The 22,767-nt window shown below is 45.1% G+C and overlaps 1 protein-coding gene across 3 annotated transcripts in view; it reads right to left on the bottom strand.

Annotated features, from left to right (window-relative positions):
- Window positions 1-5,127: 5,127 nt before the first annotated feature.
- Window positions 5,128-22,767, bottom strand: part of ACKR3 (atypical chemokine receptor 3) — a 125,465-nt gene continuing 107,825 nt past the window's right edge. For all 3 annotated transcript variants that reach the window (XR_009819285.1, XR_009819291.1, XR_009819293.1), the window contains one exon: window positions 5,128-5,586. The gene's annotated coding sequence lies outside the window, so the exon portion shown is untranslated. The remainder of the gene's footprint in view (window positions 5,587-22,767) is intronic.

The raw sequence follows: 22,767 nt of genomic DNA, 5'->3' as shown, positions 1-22,767 counted from the left end.
CTTGTAGTGAGGGACCCAATGAACATGGTACTTGCAGTGCAGCTTCACTAGTGCCTGGTATAGAGGGACAATCACTTCCTTGGTCCTCCTGGTCACGTTATTTCTGATACAAGCCAGGATGCCGTTGGCTTTCTTGGCCACCTGGGCACACTGCTGGCTCATATTCAGCAGGCTGCTGACCAACACCCCGAGGTCCTTTTCCACCAGCTTTCCAGCCACACATCCACAAGTCTGTAGCATTGCATGGGGTTGTTATGGTCCAAGGGCGGGACCCGGCAAGGGCTTATGCCTCCCTCTCCCATAAAGATGTACTCTGGATGGCCAAGATGGATGTAGTCTGGGAACAAAGCTGATTTAGATGGATGTTTTTTTAATGTATGTCCCATGGGTGGCAGCTAGCTGGGAGGCAAAGAACCAGCACCATTGGTCCCGATCCCCTTGCTCCCATAGGGTGTGCAGAGCTGGGGGAGAAATGTGCAGGCACATGGTAGCGATGGACATCCCTCAGGAAGGATCTGGTCATGGGCACATGGAAAGCACTAGCTTGGGGATGGAAAAGAAGTGTCAATATTTTGTTGAGGTTGGTTTGGCACTGCAGGTTGTCAGGTTTCCTCGACTGCCTCAGTTTGCCGCACTCTGAAGTGGGATGGTCCTGCTTTGCACAGAGCCCCGTAGACAAAAAGATATGACGCAAATGCTCACCAAATGTTCAGCAGCACCATCGGCACCATCCAAAACTTGCTTGCTCATCTCATTTGCAAATACTCAGCATTTGGCTTTATGAGGAAAAAAGTCACATTTGGGACCTTACAGGATGTAGTTTCCTCTGTGGCACCCCAAAGTGCTCTTAGGGAACCCTGAAACACCAAACATCTGAGCGTAGCAACAAATAATAAGAAACAGTGGTACATTCATTGTTTAGTAGCCTTTTATAATCCACCTAATTATTTTTAAATGAACTGGATGGAAAATAATGAAAATTTTAGGCCCTGGAACCCATTATTCCTGCATGCCAAGCTTGATGCCGCTAAGTACAACAAGGATCCTGAAGTTAATGAAATTCCTGCCTGAACAAACTTTTATCGTGCTGTTTACTAAAATGACTTGTATATCATAAAAGCAACATCACTCAGCTGTTAAAATATCTTCTGTGGAAAAAATAGCAAAGGAGCAGGAGGAATATATTTGTTACATTACATATAGACATTAATATATATTTAAAATATCTCTTTATTAGGTTATTGGAGGTTGCTGAGTTTAAAGCATCAGGGTGAAGTGACCAACTGCTGTGCCAGCAATTGAAGTCTCTCTTTTGAATAGAAGGCTGAAAAATTTTAACTCTTTTTCATACAACATGTCCATCCATCACCCCACCATGCCTGGAAAAGCTCCATTTCTAGAGCAGTTTCCTATAAAAAATTGTTTCATTGACAGTCAAAAGAGAAAATAAGCAAATCACTGCAAAGCCTCCCTTGAGCATTTTTTTTAAGAATACATGTTAGATGATAGCATCTGTCTCCTTTTTAAAACTCCTAATAACCTTCCCATTCTGATCAAAGATCTGTTCTGCACAAGAGGAGCTTTACAGAGAAAAAAACATTCCAGACGGCCTTAATTAAGTTTTGCTTTGTCCTAATGAAGGACATTTCTAGATCTGGCTTTTCAAAGCTCTTGTATCTGCTCCAGTTTCTCTCCAAATGGCTGGAAAACACCCTCCAAGGGCTGGTGAGCTCTGGTTGCTTTTGGAAGCCTTCATAGGTGATATATATTGATTATTGACATCATGTCCTGTTCTTTCCCAGGGAACACATGGGGCCACTTTATCTTTTTTCTGCTGGATAGGAAAGTCTGGGAGTGTGCATTTTAAGCTGTTTGTTCCACCTCCCCACCCAACTCCCCTTCAAGCTTTTTAAAGAATTTAGCTGGAATTTATTTTCAAGGTCACTTATGCACAGTGCCTGTGAGTAATCTACTCTGGCTGACTGGATAACTTTGGGTGTCATTTATCATTTTTCCTCTTCTTTTATTTATAGAGCAGATTACAGAAGTGCATCCAGAGCCAAGAACTCCCTTGAAGTTGATGAGGTTGTGCCAGTTTACACCTGCAGAGAAGGCAAGGCAGATGCTGTCATCCTAACACATCAACACATTTCCAGATTCTTTGATGCAAGAGGCCTTCTGCTGCAGGGAAAGGACATGCCAAGAGGTGGGCAATATCCAGCATCATCTAGCTTTAAAGCACATGCCCAACCCTTCATGAAATGTAGGGGATTCAGAGCTATGCCTCTGTGCTTTTTGAGTATAGGTGTGCTTGTGCAAGCTTGGATCTGGGCTCAGAGGAGATGTAAATACACATGCTGCATGAGTGAGTCTGAGGGCAGAGTGTCCAGAAGCCTGGAGATAGGACAAGAATCTGTCATCTCTCCAACATCATTTTTATCAGGGTCCTGACAAGCTTGAGTGCACCTGGGATAAGTGATGGGAAGTTATTCTGTGTAGGATGAGGTAAAGAGATTTCTAAATTTCAGGCTGGGCTAGAGACATCATATGTTAGCAAACACATCCCAAACTTGGCTGTTTCCCACACCTCTCCCTTCCCTTTGAAACCATTGTGTTTCTTGGGACGAAAACCATTTCCCTGGAGAATTCTGCTCTGATGTTGAGCAACAAAGGCACAGAAAGTATTTTGGACTGGAGGTTTAAGGGAAGTGTCTTGGAAGAAATAATTTCTCCTGCTGTTTTGCTGACATAAGCCTGGGGGGCTTGCAGCATTTTTTCCCCCCACTTAATGTCATTGGAGTTGTCACTGTCAAACCTGTGCCTTAGATCCCAGTGCTACACAGCCTGAGACCCAGCTCCATTCCACCTGGGTTATTTGGGTCTCCAAGTGCCCCAGCAATGCCCTGTGACTCTCCACACTCATCCTACAGCTTGAAAAATATGAGCTATTGAGCACAGGCAGATGGATAAACAGCAGCTGTAGGGTGGTCAGTTGATGTCTTTAACACCTGCAGGAGCTACAGCCTGGAGGACGGGTGGAGATGAATACCTTGTGCCATTCCCGGATGGAGGGAGGATGGAGTGTGCCTGAGATCACAGAACAGACATCTCCCAACAAGTCCCACTCCCGACATAGGCATCTCTCCAACACATCATAATTTTTGCCATGGGCTTAAGCTACCAGCAGGTTTTTTTACAGTCTTCTCCATCACCTCTAAAACTAGCTGAGATTGATATTGAACAGTCCTCCTTAGAGGATAATCTTAAAAGGCAGAGGAAAGTCTCTCAGATGATGGGTGGTCATTAACTCCCAGATGATATCTATCAAAAAAAAAAGAAAAAAGATGGGCAGATGCCTTCTCCAGCACTTCTGGAAGAGACTGCTCTTGTGGGTGATGGCAATCAATACCTGGTCCAATGGGACCAGTGACAGCCATGATGAAAATCTGAGGGGCAGCTCAGTCAGCCCATGCTGCCCAAGCACTAAAACCTTATTTACCTCAAGCCAAGGTGCTTGTCTTTGCAGGGAATCAGCAGTGCCTCAGCTGACTTCTCCATGGGTTTGGCATTGTTGCCTGTTCCTCCACATTTGCCAGCAAGGTTGTGGGTTTATTAAGGCCTTGGGAGCTCAGCCTGCAGATGAGTGCTGGGTTAGGTTTTGTCCAAGCCTAAGGCTGTTGTAGACATGGGTCAGAAATCTCCAGGAGGGAAGGTGAGAAGATGGGTGTCTATGTATCAATGAAAAATTGTGGCTGCTGCCTCTCCCTGCTGCCAAGTCCTGCATTGGGCCCCAAGCATGGAAGGAACACCTCAACTTGCACTGACTGTGAGATGTTTCTACCCTGATGTCAGTCTTAATTCTGACAAGGCTGGAGGGGCTGAGCTCTCTTCTGTTCCACCATCCAAAGGTGAGGTGGCCAAAGGAATGAAATAATTGCAGTTTTCCAGCTGTGCAGGCAAGGGGACTGAGTGCAAGGAGGGCTGTAAGGGCTTAGATGTCTCCAACCAGCACCCCCAGGAAAGCTGCCAAGAGCTCATCTGAAGAAAATGTTACATCTCAGTTTGAGAAAAGAAGGGCTTTAGACAATGTGTTCAACAGAAGTGAGGAACCCTGACATCATGCCTAAATCCAGCACTTTCTTCATCAAGGAGAAAGGAAAAAATGTAGTCCCATGGTCAGTCCTTAACACAGCTGACACATCAGCTCCTTTTGGGGATATATGGATGGATCCTAATCACCTGCTGTGCCTCCTCCGGCTTGTCTTCACTCTCCAGGCAAATGTGCATACCCACATAGTGCTGGAGTCCCAATGAGGACTGCTCTTTGCGATGCAACATCTCAGGCATCCCCTTTTTACACCAGGGAGTGGTTGCACTCCTCAATACCTGTCTTGCTGCTTCCTGGCACAGAAGGTCAACGCTTCTCCTCCTCTAGCTCATTGATGCAACCTGAGTCCACTTGAAACTCTCACCACATGTAGGTATAAGACCTCACAAAGCAGTTGTCTGAGTGCAAAACTGGAAATACAGTTGCAAATAAACCTCCACAAACACATCCAAAACCCTCCTAAAACATCAGCAAATATACCCAAAATATACCTGAAACTTCTCTCAACTACCTGCTGTCTTTTAAGGTTTCTCTGAGTCTCAGCTCCCTGTCCTTCAGCACTGCCTACCTGAACTGACCCTGTGAGACATGCTGCTGACCCTGTAGGACTTTGCAAGCTGTTACCTCACGAAGGGTTGTTTTGCCTTATTCCCTTTTAAAAACAGAGAACACACGTGGCATTTAATGATGCAGATGGCTGGCTCGGCACTCGGACCTCACTGTCCCACCATCCGAATCCCTGACACGTGGGCTTGAGAAGTGCTGGGAGGTTCATGACCTCACAGATGGTCTGGATAAATGCAGTCCAGGGAAGCAGGAGGAAGAAAGCGAGGGAGGAAGAGATGGATGGATGGATGGATGGATGGATGGATGGATGGATGGATGGAGTAAATGTTCCAGATCCTCCTGGCCTTGCACATGATGGGCAAGCATTCAGCACTGTGTGTATCTGGAGGGAAAAAAGGCTCATGATGGCTTATAGGTGAAGCAACCAGCTACTTTTATTTTAAGTGAAGGCAAGAGTTTCAGTCAGGATGTTTCACACAGGCACTAAAAGTCATCAGTGTCCAAGTGCTGTTTCCAAAGAGGGCAGAGGAGGTGAAGGTACTTATAGTGGTCCATGGAGAGCATCAGATTCATGGATGAAGACTTACTCTGGCCTTCTCTGTTTTCCTTTGCTATTGAGCTTGTTGTCCCACAGCAAGCACTTCCTACTGCAGCCAGGCAATGATCCATCCTCAGGCCAGACATCCAGGGGTTCCCAACCTCACCCTCAGCTGTGCTGAGCAGCTCTCCCTACTGGCTCCAGGGCAGGTGTGCTGACAAAATCACTGACCTTACACTCTCCCTGTGGTCTTCCGAGGCCCTGGCAGGCAGGATCTGGTGTATGTTCCATGCATGTTCCCTGAACAGCATGTCCAGTGGGTCAGGGTCATTCCTGGTGTGTCCCAATCTGGCCTAGATTCACGAGGCAGGTCCTGAAAGAGAAGCCAGCATGGGAAGCAGCTGAGCAGGCTTGTTTCCAAACTGATGCAGCTGGGGAAAGTTTATTTTGCTAAGCTGCTACTGTCCCAAGGTTATTAAAGGCATGCTTGGTGCATTAGCTCCTATTTAAACCATTCTAGTGAAACTCAGGATGGGCCAAGCATCAAGAAGAGGCCAGGAGGAAATGTGGGTGTGTTTTTCTGCTAAGCAAGCCTCAGAAAGCTGTGCTGCCCCTTTGCCTCGAGGCCTGCTGCTATCACCCATACCATTGTCTCTGGCACCCATGCTGGCACTGCGGGCAGTCGATTGCAGGGACTGTGCCCCATAGGATGGATGGCATCCCTTGGAAGGGGCAGCTGCACGCTGGAATTTCATGGCAGCAGCCTCCCTGGGTGGGATTTCAGCCCCTGGCACCAGTATGTATTGGCCCTCAGATGAAAAAAACATGCATCAGGCTTTAATTAATGTCACTCAATCCCAGCAGGCTCCAGCACATCAGGAAACGGCATCCCCTCCCTTCCCGTCCCTTTCCCGACAAGTGATTTACAGTGGGCCTGAGCAAAACAGGGTCCACCCTGGAAGAGCCCTTTACCAGTTGCAGCATCCCTCCAGGCTCACAGCTGACCCTGGGAGTGGGGCTGGACTTTGCAGAGGCATTGCACTCGAAGCACCGGCAAGCAGATGAATTTGTTTGCTTGGGGCTTCCTTATCTGCTGCCAGCAGCAGGAAGCTCCCAAGGCCAGGCCGCCGCAGGCCACAGTGTTGTGGCTGTTGTCACAAGCCTCCTTGGTCATTTTTAAATGTGCTTTCAGTGGCTGTGTTAGGACATGCTGTTTTAGCCTAACCTTTAGCTACATCTGCCTTTCCGAGTTAAGATTTTATTAGTGGAGTATATTTATAAGTCCTGTGGACAGGGCTGATGCTGTAATCGTCCAGAGGGACCCTTAGTGCTCTTCTCAAATATGCTTGTACAAACCCTTGGGTACCTTATTAGCTGTGAAAAAGATTGATAACAAAGAGCAGGTATCAGCCCAAAGGGCCAGCTAGATGCTTTCTCTGATAACTCGTGCATTGTGTTTTAATCTGCTTATTTACCAAGACAAGCACCTCTTAGAGCCTACCCCTGAGTAAAACTGGGAGCCAATACAAGCCCTTATCTCCATGTAGTACATGCTTTTAATCCTTGTTTCTTGAGTATCTTCAAGTGTATGTGTTCTCCTGCCCTCCAGAGTCCTGTAGCTTTTGTATTAGCTAAGGGCTGGACAAAGCACATCCAAGCATGTTTGAAATACCACATCTCAAATCCAGAAGCAAACAGCCATACAAGGCCAGACACTGCAGGAGCAGATCTTCAGATGACAGATGCCTTTGAACCAGGATGGTGATGCAGGCACAGAAGTAGATAGATAATAATATTTATGAAGCCACAAGCTTTTCAGAGGAAGAAAATGAATGCTGGGCGACATAATACATCTTAGCCTGCCCGCATCATGCAAGGAGCACCAATCCCATTGCAAAAAAAAAAGAGCAGCTGTAACTATGAGACAGCAGCATTCACCCCTCATTTCAAAGGGTAAGCCTAAGAAAAGCCCTGCAGGTAAATAATTCCACTGCAAGAGATAGACATGTGTAGATACTTGTAGGGATTAAAGGTAAGTCTCTCTGTCTATATACAATAGTTTCATAAATCACTTTGTTTCTTCTTCTTCTTGCTGCCCTCTCCATGTTTCATCCATTGGCTATTTTCCTCTCACTTTCTACTGCAGTGCCTGATGCAATAGGGCTCTACCACGGCCCTTACCAACACAATACTCAGGAAGCCTTTTCTTTAGTAATAATTTAGAAATATTAAATATTTTACCATGGCTGTTTCAGTACATAACATTCCCTTTTTGACAACATTCCTTAAAAAAGTTGAAGTCAAGTACTGTAGGTGGGAGACAACATCTGGCCCCAGCCTTCGATCTGGCTGTGGTGGCTGGTGTAACACTCTGTGCTGTCCATGTTTTAGGGAAAACGGATTGCAGGAGCTGGGCCCCGGTTAACTTTGGAAACGACTTGAGAAACCCCTGTAAGTGAAATTCAGGGAAGAGAACAGTGTCTGAGTCAGTCCTGGCAGAGAGGAATCTACCTCCAAATGAGTCTTTTCCCTTGTGTTTTCCTTCTGGCATCCTTCTAATATGACAGCAATTAAAAGCCTTAAAAAATGGATGGAAACAATTTGGAAGAGGTCTCTATTAGATTTGTTCTCATTAGCACTGCAGGCTATTTTTTCAGCTGTTAATTGACAGCTGCCTTCCATATGCACTGTCAAAAAATAAAAGCCTTGAGGCATTATACCAGGGTAATTTTAACTGCTGCTGTCTCATCTAGCATGCAAAGGAGCATAAGAAAGATAGTCATACAAGTCCACTGTGACCAAGCTGATGTCAGACAGCTCCAATTTTGGGAGTGCCATGCCCTGAAAAAGCAGTGAGATGGGGTGTGCATGGGGACTCAGGACACGCCAGGTCCTCCCACCACTTGTGGGACTGTGCTTGGGGGCATCGGCCCAGAATCACACAATGGTAGGGGTTGGAAGTGACCTCTAAAGATCAACCAGTTCACCCCCCCTGTTAAAGCAGGTCCACCCAGATTAGGTCACACAGGAAGCTCCAGAGAAGGAGACTCCATAACCACCTTGGGTATCCTGTTCCAATCCTCTGTCACTCTTATGGGTCTGGAGCAAACAGGGGATGTCCTCGGTTTGGAAGCCTGAATATTCAACAGTTGCCATAAAAGCACCAAGCATGGCTCAGGGCATTTGCCTGGCGGCAAGTAGCTATCGGGGCAAATTTTATGATGGTGATAAGGGCTGTTACCACCCTCTGGACTTCTCCTGTCTTGCAAAAGCTGTGGGAGCCCCCAAAAGCCAAAGGTTACCACGTACAAAGTGGTTCCAGGAGCAATTGCTGCATCTGAGCAAATCCTTTGAACTCTTCTGACCTTGCAGCAGTGGTGTCCAGCCTGTCCCCACCAGTCCATGTCTGCAAAGCCTTCCCTGACTCTGCAGCAAGGGCACAGCATTTTGCCAAAAGTGTGCCCAAACAGATGCCACCTCTGAAGCAGAGTCAGCTTTTCTCTGGTCACTACGAAAAAGTGGTGACATTCTTTGGCTGAAAGTCGAGTCAGATAGAAGCATAGTTTTAGCAAGAGGCAGTGGAAGGAAGCCCACACTCCTGAGCACTGCCACCGTTGCTCAGTGAGATGGAGCAGACAAATAGGGTCAGCTCTTTCTGGCAGGCCTCTTGCTCACTGTTGTGAAGCCTGTGGATGTCACAGGTCATCTCTCTTGTTCTGAGAAAAACATAAAACTACACTGAAGAGAGCCAAGAGATGGATTGATGTATATTTTGGTGAGGGATGCTCAATTTGCACTGAAAACCCACATAGATGGGTCAGCCAGCAGAAGTGAAAGGGAGACACAGGTGCCTGGATGGGTGTCCTGACTCTGGGATGCTATGCAGTGACCGAGTGGGTAGTAACATGAGATATTTGCTCAATGGATTTACACAGCAACAGCCTTGGAAATAACTGGAAAGGCAGGAAATGAAAAAATTACTGTACGCCAAGGTGAGCATTTTGTTTATTCTTTGTTTAAATTCATCATTCATAAACTGTTGGTTTTGCTTTAGCAGCAGTTCTCTGGAACTCAACCCAAACTTACTGCTTCCTGAAAGCATTGACTGCAAAATAATTTTACAAAAAAGGATGAAAATGTTCCCAAGTCTCAGTGTGGGAGACCACACTGAATGTTTCCTAGACATAAGAAGCTTCTGGAATGCTGAATTTGTACTCTCTTCCTTGAGACAAGGGCAGCCCAACTGTTAGGCATGCCCCACAGCACACTCTTGCATCTGGTTGGCACCCCACCAGCTGGAAATTTTGCTTTAGCTTTTCTTCTAACTGAACTGCAAGCAAAGTTCAACAGTGGTAGGAACACAGAAAGGAAAGCCATCAGTGATAATCCAACTCAGCTCCAGTGACACCCTAAGAGATATGTCAGGTCAGTCTGCCCACTCTTTGGAAAGAAATGCAACTGGTATGGCAAATACATGCTGAAAACTCTAGCTTGATGTCAAATAGCAGCTTTCAACTGTGCTTTGATCTTTGGGAAATTACAGTCTGACAATAGCTGCTGGCTCCATTAAGCAAATGCCGATGTCACCACATGTCTCTCATTTCCCCTCTGAGCTTTATAGGTCACCCCCAAAAGGGAAGGGCTCTATCCTCAGGTTGTTAGATGACCTCCAGGCATCTGGGCCACAGTGTCATCACTTGTCCTGGTCCTCTCCAGGTGTGGGATGACTAAAGGCAGGTGAAAACTGTGGAGAAGTAGAGGGACATGGATGGTAAGCTAGAGACCACTGTGCACCTAAGTCATTGCTCCATCTCCAAGCCTGGGTAAATTCCCTTCCAGATCAATAATTAATTGGATGCCAAGAAAAGAATATTTTTTTTTCCACTAGAAACTACAGTGCCACCAATACAGAAACTGAGGTCACCTGACACTTGGGCATCTACAAACAGGCTTTTTTCATCCATCTGGAGTGGTATAGGTTAGATTACAGGCGCTGGCTCACAGGCTCTAAGCACTTGCTTCTTTCAGCTGCTCAGCACCGACAACAACAACCTTTGCCAATGAGTGGAAAGACCCGATCAGCCCAATGTGTGGAGCTGGCTGTGATTTATGGACAGCACACTGACTGTAGATCTCACATCATTTCAAGCAGAAATAATTTTTACTGTTGCTCCACATTGTAAATTTGTCTTCAAGTGACATAATTAACAGCATTGCCTCGCGTAGGCACGGTGATTTACAGGAGTGGAAATAGCTGCAGTAAGGTCATGGCTAGAGAATTTAAGGAGAAGTGGCATAGGGGCAGGAGAGCAGCCTGGGCTGGGTGGGTGGGTGGGTATCTGTCCATGTGCTGTGTCCAAGCAGTCACGATTTAGGGCAATGCACCACAGCACAGCAGGAAGAGGGCTTGTAGACATGGATACAGCCTCTGCCACTTCAACATAGTGTTTTACAATAGTTACTTGATGGACATACTATTGGATTAAAGAAATAATTCCCTGGGCATAGGGAACAATTAAGGTTTTACCCAAACCGAGGGCATGGATTTATCTGAAACATAAATAACCATCGTGTCTCCTGATTACTCTGTTTCTATTAAAGAGAAATATGTAAGAGAATGAATTCTGCAGCTAACTTGGCTGATGGTTGCATCACTTGTTGTGATGATGCAAGTGATACTCATGCAAGGATATAAAGAAGCAAGGAATGCACATACAGACACACACAGACAAAGCAGTACAACCAGCAAGGCTGACTCAAAGCCAACCTTCATTTGCTAGCTACTTCCTTATATACTGCTTCCATCTATGTGATCACACAAGGCTCAATTGATTAACATACAGCACTTGTTCCTAATAATTGGAAGCAGCTTGCCAACTGCATCAACTTATCCCTGCCATCTTTATTCAAACTAAGGAAATATCTGGCTGGTCTAAGTCATATTAGTATCCACAATCCCTGACATCTCTACACCCCTAAATAACTGAGCTTCAGAGCTGGCTTGGAGTTCTCTGCTGTAATATCTCTTTCAGGCAGGTAAATACCTGTTTATCTGGGGTACTTTTGAATTAGAATAAACTGTATTTGGTAGGAATCTGAAATATAGGGGTTATTCAGTCAGGTTTGCAAGCCCTTTTTTGCTACGTCCTAGGGATACAAGGCAGCCAAATAAACCCAAGGGTCCCAATTTCATAATTGCTAGATGATATAGAATGACGTGATGTGATGTAAAGAGTCACAAACCTTGGGATTACTGGGACAGAGATTGTTTTATTGAAGCAGAACCACAGCCTTGAGAAGACTATCTAGACAGGTTGATGGCAACACTGTAGGAATCATACACTGGTCAACAGGGCCACAGGCTGCCAAGTAGCTAATTACTTCTCTTTTAAAAAGATTTAAGAAAAGATTTAAGATTTAAGACCCTAAGCATATGCTGTAAGGTCCTGAAAAGCTCGGCCAAGTAGAAAAGCACCCTCATTTGGTCAACATCCTGCCTAGCATTTTTGTGTAAAGCAAATGAGAGAAAATCCAGTAGGAAATTACTGCTCTGAGTTCTCTCCTATTTACATCAACCTGTTTGTCCATCCTTGCCTGTTTCTGTGCTTGCTCAGCCAGCCAGCCTGCCTGCCTGCCCAGCCAGGCTTTCATGAGTATCTGGGTGAGGTACAGGCACCTTTTCCTGTGCTGCTCTAATAGAGTTTGCTGGGTCAGGCAGTCATCTAAGAGCCCTGCTTGTGCCAGAGTTTCATTAGTGGTGTATGCCTACAGGACATCTATTGTTGGTCTCCCAGGGGCTTGTTTGGCAGTCATAGAATCATAGAATGGTAGGGTTGGAAGGGAACTTTAGAGATCATCTAGTCCAACCTCCCATGCTCAAGCACACTCACAATTTTGGTATTTTTAACACTTTTTGGTGCTTTTGACACTGGATTATTCTCCAGAAACAAAGTCTTTTCATGACCATCAAGAGACTGGTCAGCTGGAGAGATGAATCGAAGATGTCCCTGTTCCTGGGATCCCATCATGCTCAGAGGCCATGGTCACACCAATGTCACTGACCCACTGTCAGTGAGGAATGTACATATTGGAAGAGTGGTATATCTTCCTTTAGTAAATAATGCAACAGACACAAAACTGTCCTGACACTCTGAAAAGCTGGACTTGTCATTTTTTTCTCTATCCAGCTTCGACCTTTTTCCTCGGGGCCTGTCCTCCCACACAGCTCTCTTGACCACACTCAGTTCTGCAGGGAAGCTGTGAGCTGCTACCACCTTCATCTTGGATTAGTGTGATCAAACACACAGCCACAATGGGGCTTAGTCAGTAACAGGCTAGTCCTACTTGTGACCCCAGCTGCTCATTCCAACATAGCACACCCCAAGCAGCTGCTCAAAAACCAGTATCAGAAATCCCTTGGAGTTATCTCCCTCCCATTGTCCCTATGAGCCAAACAGCACACACCACCACATTGCAAACTTGTATTTTCCAACAGCTGGTAGGGACAAATCAGGCCTGAATCATCTGATGCTGACAGATCAGAAAGAGGTTTGGAGCTCTTTGTTTCTAAAGCAGGATGATGATGACATTTTCATTATTATCTGACGACTGGGCCTGTGAAGGCTAATGCACTAGACTTTTCAGGCAAGGGAGTTTAAAAGGATGACTTCACTGGGTTTTTTGTTATTCTCAAACCATGAAGCTTTGCAGGACATCTGTCCTCGTGGCCAGCAATGTGCCCTTGTGGCCAAGAAGGCCAATGGCATCCTGGGATGCATCAAGAAGAGTGTGGCCAGCAGGTCAAGGGAGGTTCTTCTCCCTCTCTACTCTGCCCTGGTGAGGCCTCATCTGGAGTCCTGTGTCCAGTTGTAAGATCCTCAGCTCAAGAGGGACAGGGAACTTCTGGAGAGAGTCCAGCGCAGAGCCACCAAGATGATCAGGGGACTGAAGCATCTTTCATATGAGGAAAGGCTGCAGGAACTGGGGCTGTTTAGTCCAGAAAAGAGGAGACTGAGGGGAGATCTTATTAACATTTACAAATATCTAAAGGGTGGGTGTCAGGAGGTTGGGGCATCCCCTTTTTCTATTGTATTTAGCAACAAGACAAGGGGTAATGGGATGAAGCTGGAACACAAAAAAATCCATTTAAATACAAGAGAGAACTATTTTACTGTGAGGGTGAGGGAGCCCTGACACAGGCTGCCCAGAGGGGTTGTACAGTCTCCTTCCTTGGAGGTATTCAGGACCCACCTGGACATGTTCCTATGTGACCTGATGTAAGTTGACCTGTTTCTGCAGGGTGCTTGGACTAGATGACCTCTAAAGGTCCCTTCCAACCCTACTATTCTATGATTCTATGACATGCCATGGCATTTGCCACAACAGATGATAATTGAATGTAGTTTGAAGATTTTACTAGCCCTCCATTGGCATGGCTAGCATTAGTTCACGCTGCCAGTGTGCAAACAAGTCTTGTAGCTTTGGCTTGTATATTTGCAGAAAACATCTGTTATCAAATTGCTGCAGCTGCATGGTTAGCTCTGCTTGTCCAAATTTTCTCTCTAACTGAGAAATGTGAAGGTGGATGAGAACTGGAAGGTAATTCCTACTTCCCTGACTTTTTGAACGTCCTTACAGAGAAAACAGCATTTCCAAAGACAGACATTTCTGACACAGAAAGTGAGAATTTCACATGGAAATTTCCATGCTAAAATCTCTAGTTTTCTAGTGTGCATGAATGTGAAAACTGTTGTGTAAGAGGATGGTGCATTTTATCGGTTCAAGTAGGTCAATGGGCAGCAGGAGGAGGACTGGGCTCCAGCCACAACTCCGCTGTTGAATGACCTTGGAGAATTACCACCACACTGTGTTTCCATCTGCCAGATTGGGATAAGGAAGTGTCATACCAGAACTTGACAGGTTATTAATAAAGGTCTCTGGCTGAGATTCTGAAACAGCCTAAGGGATTGAGAAGCCCGTTTATTCTTTATGATTCAAAGCAGGCAAGTGACTCTGATTTCCTCAAAACTTTTGAGCATTCAAGTTAGGAAAGTGTTATCAAAAGCATTTGTCATGAGGGAAGCAAGAGTACCAATATGTGACTTTCTTTTTTTCCAAATACAAATGAAAGCAAGTTACCAATGTTTGATTTGACTTTTACACTAAAAAATGTCAGATAGGAATCTGAACATCAACAGCATATTATAGCTGTGGTAGAAAAACAGTCAATGCAGTTGTCAAAAGAAAACATTTTGACTAGATGGAATGGAAATGTATCCATAATTTCCTGTTGAAACTGTAGGTGGAATTGATACATTTTCCCAAAATTATTTTTTTTTAATAAATATCCAGATCCAATAGTAGCAGCAGTGTGGGCTTGGTTTAAACATTTAATAGATATAAAGGAGTTTCTTCAGCATTACTATAAATTACTTCCTAGGTCAACTGGTAAAACCTTTATTAGAAATGTGGCAATAAAGATGTCACAGAAAGGTCATGGCAGGATCTTGCACGGAATCAGGGCTGGAGCATGGGTGTGGACCAGGGGACCATCATCGGCTAGCATCTTATGCAAGGAGCTGTGCTCTGGGTTGGGATATTCTAGTGCAGATTTATAATCCTGCTCATTCAGGTCAGCTAAAATCCAGAGGGAGCAGAGGGCATGTAACATGCAGTAGCAAAGTGATGTGAAAAGGGAGATTGCAGTTTGGGAAAAGGGATAAAAGCAAAGTAAAAGGAACATCAACATTTCTTGGCATTTTATTTGTCCTGAAAATATTCGATCCTATGTAGGCTCTTTCCAGGTCTGTTTCTAATGACAAAATGCATACAGTGTTTTCATTGTGACCTTTAGAAAATCTAATATGGCTCTATGACTTCATTAAAAAGATATTTAGAAACAAACAAATGAAAGACTCAGACAAAACCTTTGTAAGCTGATTTTTCCCCTGGAAAGTTTTTGTTTTGACAACCACAGGGGAAAAAAAATCCCTTGGAAAACACTAACCACTTTCTGTTTTCCTCAGCTCTGTGCTTGCTGCAATCTCAGGATTATACTTTCAATTCACTGCTGTGCTGAGCCCTTATCTCACCTGTATCCCACATCTCTGCTGCCCTGACAGCAAAGATGGTTTTTAACCTAGGCTAGGTGCAATTAGACTTCACCCATGTTTTTATGTGTGTGACCAGCAGATGTGCTGTTGTTTCCTAATCAACACTCCACAACTAAGTGGAATTCAAGGTAAACACTTCCTTTCAGCCAGAATGGGCATCTGTTACAATTGGTTCTTGCCCGAGATAATTTTTCTTCTGCAGGCCATTGGGCTTGTGTATTGGAAACCCTAAGAAAAAGACAAGGGAGTAGAGGAGATCAAGAACTCCATTTGCAAGCACTGGGGAAGCCAAACTGGGATGGATTACTTTTGCTTGGATGCAACATAATTAAAAGGAATTTGTGAAGGAGAGACACATGGGGAAGTTCCTAACAACATAAAAGGGAGGAAGGGATGGCTCATAAAAGAGTGATTCCCTCTGTTTTTTTTGGCTGCCCAGACAATCTCCCTAAACTCAAGGTTGTAAAAAGACACCATGCTGAGCAGAAGACAATAACAAGCAAGTGTTATGGAAAATGACCCTTCCCTGAGCAAACAGCTTCAATATTCCTGCCATCCCAATGCATCCTTCATCTGCTTCTTAAATCTGTTTTCAATGAGCAGATGCAGCCTGAATCTTGAGCTCAACAAATGCTGCACTCAGCTGCTGTGATTTTCAGCTGAGCTTATGTCTGTGTGCCTGTGATGCTGGGTATCACACCATGAATGTCTACCCATCTTGGTAGAATGAATGTCACCGCATCTTGGCCAAGGTCCACACCACCTGGGACATTCATCCAGCAGTTCCAAGAATCTGTAGCAAAATCAATAGCTTACAAAAAAAGGATTGGTCAAGCATGTGTTCCCTAGCTCACTGTCATGGTTTAGCAAGGAGCAGCTTTCGCTTGGTAACAGAGGGAGGGCGTTGCAGTGAAGACCCGGTAAAGAGTTTTTGGACTCTCCCTCAGCACTTGGGTTCAGACCCACCTCCAGCCTGGCTGGGCCAATCTGGCACCTCTGCTATCACTATTTAGGGAAGGGAATTTGAAGTGCTTGGCAGGAGGTGTAAGAGTGGTACAAGATGGAGGTGACCCCATGGATCCCACAGTCAGAGAAGGAGGAAGGAAGGAGGAGCACCAGACCAGAGATCCCTCTGCAAGTCATGGTGAGAACACAGCTGTGTCCCTGCAACCCATGGAGGGCAATGGCAGGACTGAGAGCCACCAGCAGCTCCGGGTGAGTGCACCTGGATGGGCGAGAGACTGTGTGAGGAGGTGGCCATGGCGCAGGCCGTGCTGGAGCCTGCGGGCCGCAGAGCAGCCCCACACGAGAGGCAGAGAGGAGCTGCAGCCTTTGGGATGAACGCACGTTGGAGCAGCCCGTGCAGGGCTGCTGTGTGTGTGAGGTACCCCATGGAGGAGCAGGGAGGACTGGTGCAGAGCCCACCTTCCCTGAGGAGAGACAAAATGGCAGAAGCCATCAGGAGTAGACTGACTGAAACCTCCATTCCCTGCCCTTCCTGAGCCGTTCAGTGGGGGAGGGAGATAAAGACATGAAGATCAGGGCTCTGAGCCTGGGAAGAGAGGAGGGGTAGGGAGAGGGTGGTCTTGAAGGGCTGGTTGTGCTCTTCATCGTTGTGCCACTCTGTTGTTTTGTGTTGGTTATGTTTTGGGGTTTAAGGTTATGTTTTAGTTGGTGTTGGATTAAATTATTTTCTGTTTTCTTCCCAAAGCCAAGTAGCCTGGGCTGTTTTGTCAGGGACCTTAAGCAGCAATTGAGCTCTCCCTGCCCTTTGGAAATTCTCAGGTATTTGGTACTTGAGTCTAATCGTGGTCTTTTGGCCCTTGATGGGCCTAAATCATGACATTCTCATAAATGCCTCAAAGGATTTCCATTATTACACTTAACAGAGGCTGTGTAAGCCCCAAAAAACCCACAGATACTATTTTCCTTTCCCATGTCAATGTAAAGTGAGTTTAAAAATGATGAAGCTTCTCCTGTGAGGAGGCAGATGATGTCAGGTAGAGGTTGGTTGGGAACATGTACTATTTGAAATTAGTCCTAGGTTTAATTTGACTAAAGTTAAGTTTTGAGGTGCCCAATACTCAGGTTTCATTTTTACCCTTCAACCCAGTATCACTCTGAAACATTATTCAGTATCGGAAAAGAAGCAAAGAGGAAGGACATATCCTGTCCTTGCAGAGCTATGCAAAACTCGGGTTTACTCAGTCAGAGTAGTGAATGGAAATCTTCGCAATCTAATTCAATTTCTTCTTATTCCCATGTTTCTGTGTTTTTAAGCAAAAATACAAAAATGTAACAGCACTTGAAGCCAACCAAAATCGGCAAGTTTTGTTTGGATTGAGGCTGTTACTTTCTTTTCCAACAGTTTCTCCTGAAAACCACAAATTATCAGGACACAAGCAGACAACACACGCTGCAGAGGAAGTGATGTTTATGCAGCCCAGAGGTGAGCTGTGCAGCAGAAGCTGACGTGGTACAGCTCAGAGGGGTTATTTCGAGTGTCTCCAGTGCCAGAGGTCAGAGACTTCTGCTTCCAGTTTTTTTCCTCCCCTATGCCAACTCTGCCCAAGGCAATAACCTAAACTAAAGGGAGAAATATTCCCTTCTCCTTCACTTGCTCCAACACTGTGTTTTGTTCCACTATTGCATAGAAAAATCTCCATTTGATTTTTGCAATTTTCATTGCATCTGAGGACTTTGAAGAGATCTTCATCCTGGGCCTTTGAGATGTTCCTATCTGCCACTGAACTCCTAGGAAAGGAGGACAAAACTTTTGGACTGGATGGGAAGTCCTTGATTATTTTAAATTAGTTATGTGACACATGGTTGGAACGTACCTGAAAAAAAAAGTATTTAATAGAAGAAAATCGGGGAGTGGGCCTTGATTAAGTCCTGGATTGATCTAGGACCGAGTTTCTCAGAAGCCCCTTGGGACTGGCCTAAGCCTGCTTCAGTCACTGACAGCCTAGTTATCAACACCACTGGGAACAGAGTCAAGACAAGGCTGAATGCTTCACTTCTCACTTTTCTGGATTGGATTTCCATCAACTTCCTACTCAGCCTGGGCTGCTCATTGTTTTCCTGTGGCCCATGGAGGATTTTTTGTACATGTGCAACATTCCCTATTCTACCATTGGGCAGTGGGGAAAATAATAATAAAAATGCCCAAACCATTAAACCCAACATCAAATCATTTCTTGGAGAAATCTGCTGATCTGCTGAAACCAAAACATTCCCCCAAGGTGGGATGATGAAATTTTGACAGAGTCCAGGCAGATTCCTGTCCAAATGGCCTGGTGGCACCTGCCCAGCAGCCAAGAAGGGGAGATGCCAGCTTTCCTCCTGAAGACCCCACATATCATGAGCTCTGTGGGTCCTCATCCAAGGAGATCTGGGGACTGCGCCAGGTCTGGGTACTGCAAGGCAATTTAAACTATTTTTTTAACAGCTCTGCTTCACAGATTGCTTCCGGTTTGGGTTCAGCCACGAACAAGGTTATTTGGCTGTGATCCTCTTTGGTGGTTTAGTTTCCATTTATGGGGGAAAACCCCGGTGGTTCAGTCTGCATTTGCTTTGACTCATTGCATTGATTTGAGTTTCTGCATAGGCAGGAAATCCCAGAGAGCTAAACACAGACGTGGGTATTTCCCACCATGACTGCACCACGCTCATAACCCCTCCAGTCTCAGGTGTTTTTGCAGGAAGCAGCCCTAACACTGCCTGCATTTATTTGACACAGCCACTTAGATCGCACTGAAGTCAGGTTTAAGTGTGTACTTAAGTGTTCTTGGGTAAAAACAACAACAAAAGCTATTGTGCACTATATGATGCACTCCAGGCCCGGTCAGTTGTGGAAGTTTATGTGCTGACAAAGGTTAAATAGATGGAAAATAAACAATCATGCCACTGAATCTAGAACAAAACAATGAAAGCTCTGAGAAATCAGAGTAGGAAATAATTTAAACAGAAAAAGCCATGTTAGTTGCAGTCAGCCTGGCTAAAGCATGTAGACATAATGATTTTTTTTCCTTGTAAAAAGCAACCCGTGTTCTGAATTTGCTTTTACCTGAAAATAAGTAAGAATCATTTACAGGTTTAAAGCAGTGAGATGGTTTCGCTATGACTAATCTTTTAACAAAACCCGTGGAAGATAATAATCGAATACACTAAGAGGCTATAGTGAGCCATCAGCCCAAGTTGAAATGAATCCATCAGAAATGTTCTCTTTGGCTCCAAGAACTCTCAGAAATGGGGAAATTTGGAGTTTGGCACACAAGTTGAGTTATTACCCCAAGGTAAGTAGTTAATGAGTGCTAAATATACATGTCACTGAAAGATATACAAACTGAAAGTGGCACTTCTCAGACATTATGTAGGGCAGGAACAGCCATAAATGAAATCTATCAAGCTGCCCTTTGGGATACATTTGTGAACTGCATCAGAGTTTTGGTCCCATTGCTCTTCCCATTCCTGCCTTCCCTCTGTCCCTCTGGATCCCCGGCCAGCCCTGCTCTATACCCACTCAGGGCTGAAACCCACTTCCAATGCTTCTCCGTCCTCTTCTGTGTTCTATGTTTTAGAAGGGGTGAGAGATGGGTTGGAAACACATGCAAATCCCTTAGCCAAACATCCCAGCTGCCATGACGCCAGCTCCTTTGAACTGTGATTTATTTGCAGCGGACAAGGCAGGCCTTGGTTGCAGTGTTTAAACCAGAGCTGCCAACCAGCCTTTCATTTTGGCTCACTTTGCCCATCAGACTAAACAGGTTAGGGCTTGGCTGAAAGACATTACCTATGCCAGGTGATTTATTATCCTCTATGAGCCTGGGGAGTACAGGTCCCCAGCACAAGCACAGCTCCCATTTGAAGCCACATGCAGGGTAAGGGGTAGAAGGACCTCAGGCGTTGTTTATTTTGGATGTCATGTAGTAGTAATAAATAAGGCCAAGAAGCAGCACGTGTTAGCACTGAGTCAGCTTTGGCCTCCAGCAAAATAGATGATCTCAGAGCTGGAGGGGACCTTACAGGGGTGGTTCTGTTGGTTTCTCCAGGGTGAGACGTCATAGCAGACTCCCAGGACCCTGTCCACTAATGCTGATTTCTGCCTGTTGCTGTCTTATTCCTAAGCAACATTTCGGGTATCTGTACTTCATTTGAGTTTCTGACTGATATGTTCAAGATCACTTTGCCTGTGAGCAATTCTCAATTATCATAGAATCATAGAATCATTATGGTTGGAAAAAGACCTTTAAGATCATTGAGTCCTACCACATTGATAGACAGGATGCCCTCACAGTTCAGGAAAGGTCTTTTCAGCCTTCTGATCTGGAAGTTGTTCACTTTCTGAGTTGTTCACTTTGAGAATGACAGTTTGTACTACCAATTCCTTTGAAACAAAAAAGAATCTAGAAAGGGGAGAACAACTTTTATAGGCAGAAAATTAAGACACTGAACATTTTCCAGCAGAAATCATTTTAATGGGAAGTGCCTAGCTACTTCCATTTCCAGTTTGGGTTCATGCTGAAATATGGTCTCTCTAATTGCCTGACTTTAACATTAGGGCTAGCAAACCACAGAGTGTTAACTGCAGTAAACAACCTGGGAACCAGATCTGCCCAGAAGGGAGTTTTCCAATTCAGTTTTGAAACTTATTTTTGAGCTTTTTCAAAACTTGTACAAGCTTTCGAATATATTAATTGAAAAATTCCCCCAAACAGAACATAAAAGTGTACATCAAGCCATCAAATGAGAGAAGGTGGGAGAGGATCACACTGAACATTACTTGCCCACTTGCACAAGTAAGCAGTATTTTGACCTTTGCCAGCTCAACATGGAAATTTTAACTTGCTGGAAGGGAAAGTCTCCCAAGAAATGCTTTCTCGCCAAAGTACAAAGCTGGCACTTGTGGGAAATAGTATGGAAAAGTCACCCCATGTATTGGAGGTTTAGGAAAGAGAGAGTGCAAACAAGGATGCTTTACTGCCTAGACTGGGAGAGACTTTTGGCAGTGAAAGTCCCCACTCCAGTAGCATGGAGGTAAATAGCAGCAAGGAGTCAAAGCACAGTGATTTGTCTTGCTCCAGCTTTATTTAAAACATAGGCATGTCTAGGAGCAGCACAGAATTGAAGAATTGTTTCAGCTGGAAGAGATCTTTAAGATCATCAAGTCCAGCCTTTGTCCCAGCCCTATCAACTACTGGACCATTTCCCTAAGTGTAACATCCAGTCGTCTCTTAAACACCTCCAGGGACGGGATGGTGACTCCAGCACCTCCCTGGGCAGCCTGTTCCAATGCCTGACAACCCTTTCAGTAAAGAAATTCTTCTTAATATCCAGCTTGAACCTCTCCCCATGCAACTTGAGGCTGTTTCCTCTTGTTCTATTGCTTGTTACTAGGGAGAACAGACCAACACCAGCCTCACTACAACTTCCTTTCAGGAAGGCATCTTTTTTTAATTTCTTTCTTTTTTAAAGGTGTGGGTGAGGGGTAGTATTACTCTAGCTATGAAGGGACGTGCTGGAAAGTGAAGAGCACATCTGACTGAGGTGAACCACAAAACACCCACCCTTCCACTCTAGCTGCCTTTCCTGCACAGGAAACCTTCCTCTATTTTTTTTTCTAGAGAACCCTGTTTACAAACCTGGTGAAAGATAGCACACATCATTTCTTATGTTTAACGAAAGAAAGGGAGCGGAAAGAGACTTGCCAGCACATTACCATTGCACTGGGAATTGGCTCCTCATCATCTATGCTACAACACGTTGTCTACCAATGGCCATGTGCCCCAGGCTGTGTATGCTATGCATAGGCCAGAGCTGAGGGCACACAAAGTGCAGTTGGTGCCAGATGACCCTGCAGCAGTGATGGAGAGCCCAGCAGAGTTGCCTTCCCACAGTTCGACGTCATGCAGGGCCAGGTACAGGGCAAGAAAAATCATCAAAAGCCACCTCACGCTCCTACCACCTGTTCTCTTTTTTTTTTCCACATTAAATAGGATTTTGACATGAAAAACTTCTCTTACTAGAGTGAGAGTCTTAGCAGAGAAACCAGATGTGCCTAGAGCTTAAAAGCATGAGTTGAGAGCCTGAACTTTTAATTTACAGGAAGGTTTCTACAAATTAGTCTGTATTTTCCTGCTCTCACCTGCAGGCTGAGGATCCCTAGTGTCAGGCTCTGCATAAACTGCAGATGAGCATCTGTAAATTCTTCAGAGTGGGGAGGGGGCAGGTAACATCCTAATAGCCAAGGGAAGTAAAGAGTGAGAGAAGGGAAATGCTATCTATCCTGCTTTGGAGCTGAGTGGATTAGCAGCTCAGTAGGATTCAAGAACAAGCTTTGGTGCATAAATAGCTACTTGCCTGTCCTGCAAGCACCTGGGTTGCCTTAGTCCCACATCCTCCTGAGGGGATAATTCTTGTCAAAAGTTGCAGGGTAGGGA

This window comes from Colius striatus, chromosome 9 (genome assembly GCF_028858725.1).
Source record: "Colius striatus isolate bColStr4 chromosome 9, bColStr4.1.hap1, whole genome shotgun sequence".
Classification (NCBI taxonomy): Eukaryota; Metazoa; Chordata; class Aves; order Coliiformes; family Coliidae; genus Colius; species Colius striatus.
The sequence above is the reverse complement of the archived record's forward strand: the minus strand, read 5'-3'. Positions and strand labels throughout refer to the sequence as shown.